At 30.6% G+C, this 6,231-nt stretch overlaps 1 protein-coding gene across 1 annotated transcript in view; it reads left to right on the top strand.

Moving 5' to 3' along the window:
- Window positions 1-3,501: 3,501 nt before the first annotated feature.
- LOC112519280 (protein DETOXIFICATION 24-like) overlaps window positions 3,502-6,231 on the top strand; it is a 9,353-nt gene continuing 6,623 nt past the window's right edge. Inside the window, exon 1 of the mRNA XM_025127320.1 lies at window positions 3,502-3,606. The gene's annotated coding sequence lies outside the window, so the exon portion shown is untranslated. The remainder of the gene's footprint in view (window positions 3,607-6,231) is intronic.

Here is a 6,231-nt window from a genome sequence, read left to right as displayed (position 1 = left end):
TATATATATATATATATATATACTATATTATATTATAAAGCATTTGACAAAAACTCTTAAAGATCATTTTTTATGCATAAAGTACTGTTTATTGATGCATATTATTTGAAATTCAAGATTACATGTAATAATGCATAAATACAACTTATTAAAGCTCCATACTTGAATTCGTGTAACTAACTACAGATAAACATAATCAAATATTGGATAAACATTTCATTTTAAATATAAATAATCTAAAATATAATTAGGATAATCATTGTCTTCTAACAGAATACTTAATTATTATCTTTATAAAAAATTATATTATTAAATGAAAAAAAAATTACTTCCTTATTAAACCTAAATTAAATTATAATAAAAAAATGTTGAATTAAAAGATAAATTAAGTTATAAACTAATTTATGTATATAAAAGGGCAAATTGCATGAAAAATTAACGTACTTTAACTTGATTCCTATTTTGGGTAATGTACTTTCAAAACTTTCATTTTGGTATCTAAGATGTAAAGTTTTAAACATTTAAGTACCCGGATAACTCAGTGAAGACTAATTTTAGACAAAAAAAAAGACTAATTTTAGATTTAAAAAAATCCACGTCATTGATCAGGTCAGCAAATAATACCGAGTAGGATACCACATCACTCGACACATCAACATGATAATAGGTTAATATTTCAACCAGTTACCCGGGTACTTAAATGTTTAAAATTTTACATCTTAAGTACCAAAATAGAAGTTTTGACCCAAAATAAGAATCAAGTTAAAGTACATTACTTTTTCATGCAATTTGCCCTATATAATATAATAATTAAGTCATAAGATGGTAGTTGCGGGTCCAATGTACCTGGGTAACCGGTTATGGGACCGACTATGGACCGGCCCGACCTGGCCCGAAAATTCAAATAATTTTATAAATAAATATATTTTTAAATAATTTTATAATGTATTTTTATAAGAAAACGTAATTTTAATTATATTAAAACGCATTTTTAAAGTGTATTTGAGTGACCCAATTGTAAATTTTATAATGTATTAAAAATATATATCATTAAAAAAATAAAAATAAAATCTTATTTTTTTAATGCAAGGACCGGTTGGGACCTGGACCGGGACCGTCGGCCCATAACCGGTTATGAAGTACCTTGACAGGTCCTATCATTTTCGACCGAACACAGGGACAAGGACCGAGACCGGGACCGGTTACGTCGGGACTGAAAAAAGGTGAGGACCGATTGGGACTGGTCCGGACCCATTTTTGGCATCTCTAGTACGTACGTAGATATTTACAGCATGGGAATGAATTAATAATATCCCTTATCAACACACTGAGTAGGTGGCCTTTTATCTCCTTCAAATTAATGGGGAGATTTTTATGCATCATGGTATCTCTCTCCCAACATACCATCCATGCGATCACTTCTTCATCATCACACACGATACAATACAAGCATATAAATTAATTAAAATAGTTATTTTAATCGGTGGATCTTATCTCTTAGTCATTTCTCTCTTAAAATTACGAAAATAATCATAGATCTGCAATTGATAAATCCGCAGTTTGTAGAGATATCAAAGTGTAAAAAAATGAATTTTTCTGAACCAGATCCGCAATTACAGGGACTAAATATGTAAATTAGTTAACAAGTTTGCAAAAATATGTTAGCCGATTTCTCCAAATTTATATATTTGGTCACTGCAATTGCGGTCTTGGTTAAACTACCTTCGGCTATTGGCCAACAAAAATCACTGTAACACTGGCCTTGATTTGTTTCACTCCAAATTTGGTATGATCTGCTTTTACATGCCTTCAATTCACTTTCACATACACTAATTTTGATATTAGTACTGCAAAAGGTCAAAACCATGCGATTTTGTATGGTGTGTATCTATGCAATATTTTGAACAACCATAATATTAAGAATTTCCTTTTCTATAAGCATATGCAGCAACGATGCTATCTTGAATGATTCACCTAAAATTCACTTACAAATAAACCTGCGACAATAAGGTGCTTGGAACTCTTCATAATTCTTGAAACAACTGCCAAACAAGAAGGAAAGAGACAATGTTGAAACAACAACCATGCCATCAAAACAAAGAAGATTAACGTAACCATAGATCAAAACAGAGAAAATAAAGAAATGTGATGTAAAACAAACATTTGTAACCAGTAATCAGACATGTAGGAGTTTAACAAGAGACAAAACATGAAGGAATGTATGAAAGTAACCGGTGAAATACAAGTAGATGTGAGAAAACTAGATGTAACGGTGAGTAGCAAGAAGCAACGACTAGCGATGCAGCTACGTACAACAATGACCATCAATGTGAATCAAGCAACGACGTGAGAGGAGGAGAGCCAGAGATAGTTTGAAAGGCAATGCAGGTATAATGCGCCGGCTAAATACTACAGGTTTTCCCTAGATGAAAAATCATTCAGAAGTTGCTTGAACTATTTCAAAGGTAAATGTACCCCAACAAAATACTCTTTTCACTGAATCAGATGTTATATCTTAATGACACCATTAAGACCATCTCCAACCTACACTTCTAAAAAACACTACACATTTCCACTAAAACATGAAAACTCTTCCAATCATAAACTAAAATGTAAAATGTTCAAACAAACCCTTGATTTGTGAAGACTTCAGAAAAGGCCCCTCCAGTTTAAAATTTTGTGGGTTTGGACCAATATTGGGCTTGTTTGTTTTTTAAAAAAAAAAACTCTTAATACTTCTTAAGTCTGAATCGGTCAGACGTTTTTATTTTCAGACCGTTTGATTTTTTTTGAAAATAAGAGCTGAAAAGCTCTTATTGTCCTCTGAATTTTTAAGTGGTAGTCTAAACTCTTAATGGGCTCTTATTAACACATGAGGACACCATATCGATCTCTCGTTCTCTCGCCTGATTTCCAGCTACCAAATCATACCGATTTATCCACATCATACGATCTAGACACCATATTGATCTCTCGCTCGGTCTCAAGCTACCGATCTATCTAAAACGATCTCTACAAATCAATCTCTCCTATATATGAGTTATTTTTTGAGTATGATCAAACCAATGAGCAAGGGATGATGGCGACACAATTAATGCAATATGAATATTGGTTCTAGTCGTTATGAGACTTTTTTCGTGTTTATATTGATTCAGATTTCAGATTTCAGACGTAAAAACAAACAGTCTGACTGATTCAGATTTCAGACTTCAATACTACCTCTTATAAATCAAAAGTAAAATAAAATTTCAAACTTTAACAACTCTTAAAAAACAAAGTGGAAATTAGTTTGTCATGGAGTTGGCAGCTAACATTCCCACCTACCAAGTCACAAAGAGTGGACCAATTGGAACACAGTCACTGTTCCAGAGTATATTGTTAAAATAATGATGGATCCAATTGCTTTTTGAGGGTAGGTGGACTCTAACCATGAGTCAAATAAATACTAACCCTTCTGCTCCATAAGATTCAACCCCTCCACCCCATATCTTACTCTCTCCTCCCTCCCTCCACCCTCTGCCACCGTCTCCAACCCAAACTTTCCATAAGTGGAAAGAGTTGCTCGCTGCAGGCACGGCGCTGATCCGGAGCCTCTTACCATAAATAGTAAGTCAATTTCTTGTTAATTCTTGGTTTTCAGATTTAGTTTCTGGTTGCTTTCTATTCTTTGATGAAAAGTTATGTGATCCGTTGACTTAATTTCCAACTCAAAAAACCAAGTTGTATTCGGTTTACGAGGCTCGAGATGGTCGGCCACATGATATTGAAGTGAATTTGAATTCCTCATCGTTCATAATTCGTTTTGAATACTTGTTCGAGTAAGGGGCTGTTTACCTAAATGCTTACCTGGTAAATGCTTATTGTTAGGAGCCAACACTATAATTTATTTTATTGGGTAAGGTTGTAGTACATCAAAACGTATTCCGTGAAACAATTTTCTTGGTAAGCGCTCGTCACCCTTACTTACCGGGTAAGACTCTTCATCCTTATCCTAGTTCTTACCGGGTAAGATTCTTGGCCCTTGCCATGTTCATCCGGTGAGGAAAATTATCCGGTAAGTACTTACCGGGTAAGCGTTTAGTAAACGGCCCCTAAGTTTCAACGAGAAGCCGTTTGGTTGAGGTTGGATTTCGTAGACTTCGTTTAATTTCTATAGTTTCGTAGTAGACAGAGAGCGGAAAACCGAATTATGATCTGAATGTAGACGGTTGGGTTATACTTGTTCAATGAATTGAGCTTTTTAGATGATAATTTAAATAAGTCCATAAAGAAGACAAAACATATTTAGTCTGCTATATATATTTAGGGTCTTAAGAAGATCTACGGTTCAATAAATGCATATAACTGAATTCAAAACGGTATCATTAGTCTTCATATATCATGTAATCCTTTTAAACACACTCGTACTCTTTTCCGATGCTAAAAACAATATTGATTTGACTATCCAACTTCTTCGATATAATGTAACATATTTATGAAAAAAAAATATATATTTACAAATAAATTAACATAGATTTATTCATTATTTTATAATAAACTAATATATATATATATATATATGTATGTATTTTGAAAATAAAGAGAATTTAAGAGGGTAGTTTTGACTTTTTGACAAATTAAATAAAAGAAGTAGGTTTGGTTTTTTGTGGTGAGCCGTATTATAATTGGGTGGTGTGGAACCACACACGAGATATTATGGTTAGGTGTGACACCAAAACACATGCTACCTCATATTACCACCTACCCCATCAATGCCTGCTTTTGTTACTTGTACCGTACAACCTATTATTGCATTTATTTAATTATATATTATTTTAAATAATTGACTTGTTTTATTAAAGTTAAATGACCAAATAATATAAATGATTTAATCATGACGAGATATATATAATTGACGATGTATTTATTTTGGTATCTGAGTCGGTTTATCTATGACGATTAATTTTTCGGCAGGTTAAATGATTTAAACTGTAAAAAAAATGAGATTTTCAGTACAATCATTTGAACCTGAATCTGTACATCACAGCTCAGAATCAAGTGATTTGATAATATGTATTTTTAATAGGGTAATAAAAAACTATAAATGTAAGATTTTATTTTTAATAAAAGAAATCATATAAATTATTAATTTGCTTGACATATGGATCTGGTCAGAATTTTAATAAAATATGAATTTTAGTTTTTATTTAATTTTAAAATACATATCTACTTCCACCAACACAAAAAGGGTAGAAGTTAGCACTCAGATTTGTCATTACAGCTGTACCGTCTTGTGTGTCCAATCCAATGTCTATCCACGTTATGACTTATGAGACTATTTATTTTTAAATTTAAATAATAAATTATTATTTAAATCTATATTATTTATAAGGATTTTTTTATAAAATTTATGAAACTATGATAATTTTAAAAACTTATGTATCATGTGTTATTTTATTTGAGTTCTTTTAATTTAATATTAGGTATTAAAATGTTGATTAATAATATATTTATTTCACATGTATCTGTTTCATAACATGAACCTTTTGAACGTGTTTGTAAAAACAAATGTTATATATAAAAATTTTTAAATTATAAACTGAATACATATAAAATAAATATATTGTAAAACAAATATATATTTATTAATATGTTAAATATTAGTTTTAGAAGTTTTCATAGTTATCACATTAATACACGTGTATAAATTTTAAACCGTTTGATTTTTATATTGATTTGGTCAAACTTGTTTTTGACCCAAATAGTAAGGGCATTATGGTCTTTCTTGGTAGTGTTAGATACGACAGCCATGAAAAGCAATTTACCATTATGATTGGATTCACTTTCTCTAGGAAATGTACCCACTGGCCCCATGTTTAAATTGTTCATGATGGTTAGAGGGCAATTTCGTCTCTACAATCTTTTTTAAAATAAAACATTAATTTTATAAAAATGATTAAATTTACTTTAACAATTATTTTATTTTTAAAACTTCAGTATTATTATAATATTAAAATATTTTATAAATATACTAGAAGCGTGTTCCCACAATGCAACGAGATACATCGTGTTTTTAATATTTCATTTTATTCTTTATCTCAGTCGATGTTATAATATGACTTTATATGATTTTGAGAAAGCGATGATGTTTTTATTTTTGAATAAAATATGTCTGACGATATCATAAAAATTTGACAAAAATATATCGATATTAGTATCAAATTAACTATTTGAAATTCCTCATTTTTTTGT

This window comes from Cynara cardunculus (assembly GCF_001531365.2).
Source record: "Cynara cardunculus var. scolymus isolate 2C chromosome LG 10, CcrdV1, whole genome shotgun sequence".
Classification (NCBI taxonomy): Eukaryota; Viridiplantae; Streptophyta; class Magnoliopsida; order Asterales; family Asteraceae; genus Cynara; species Cynara cardunculus.
This window is presented reverse-complemented; position numbering and strand designations above follow the sequence as displayed.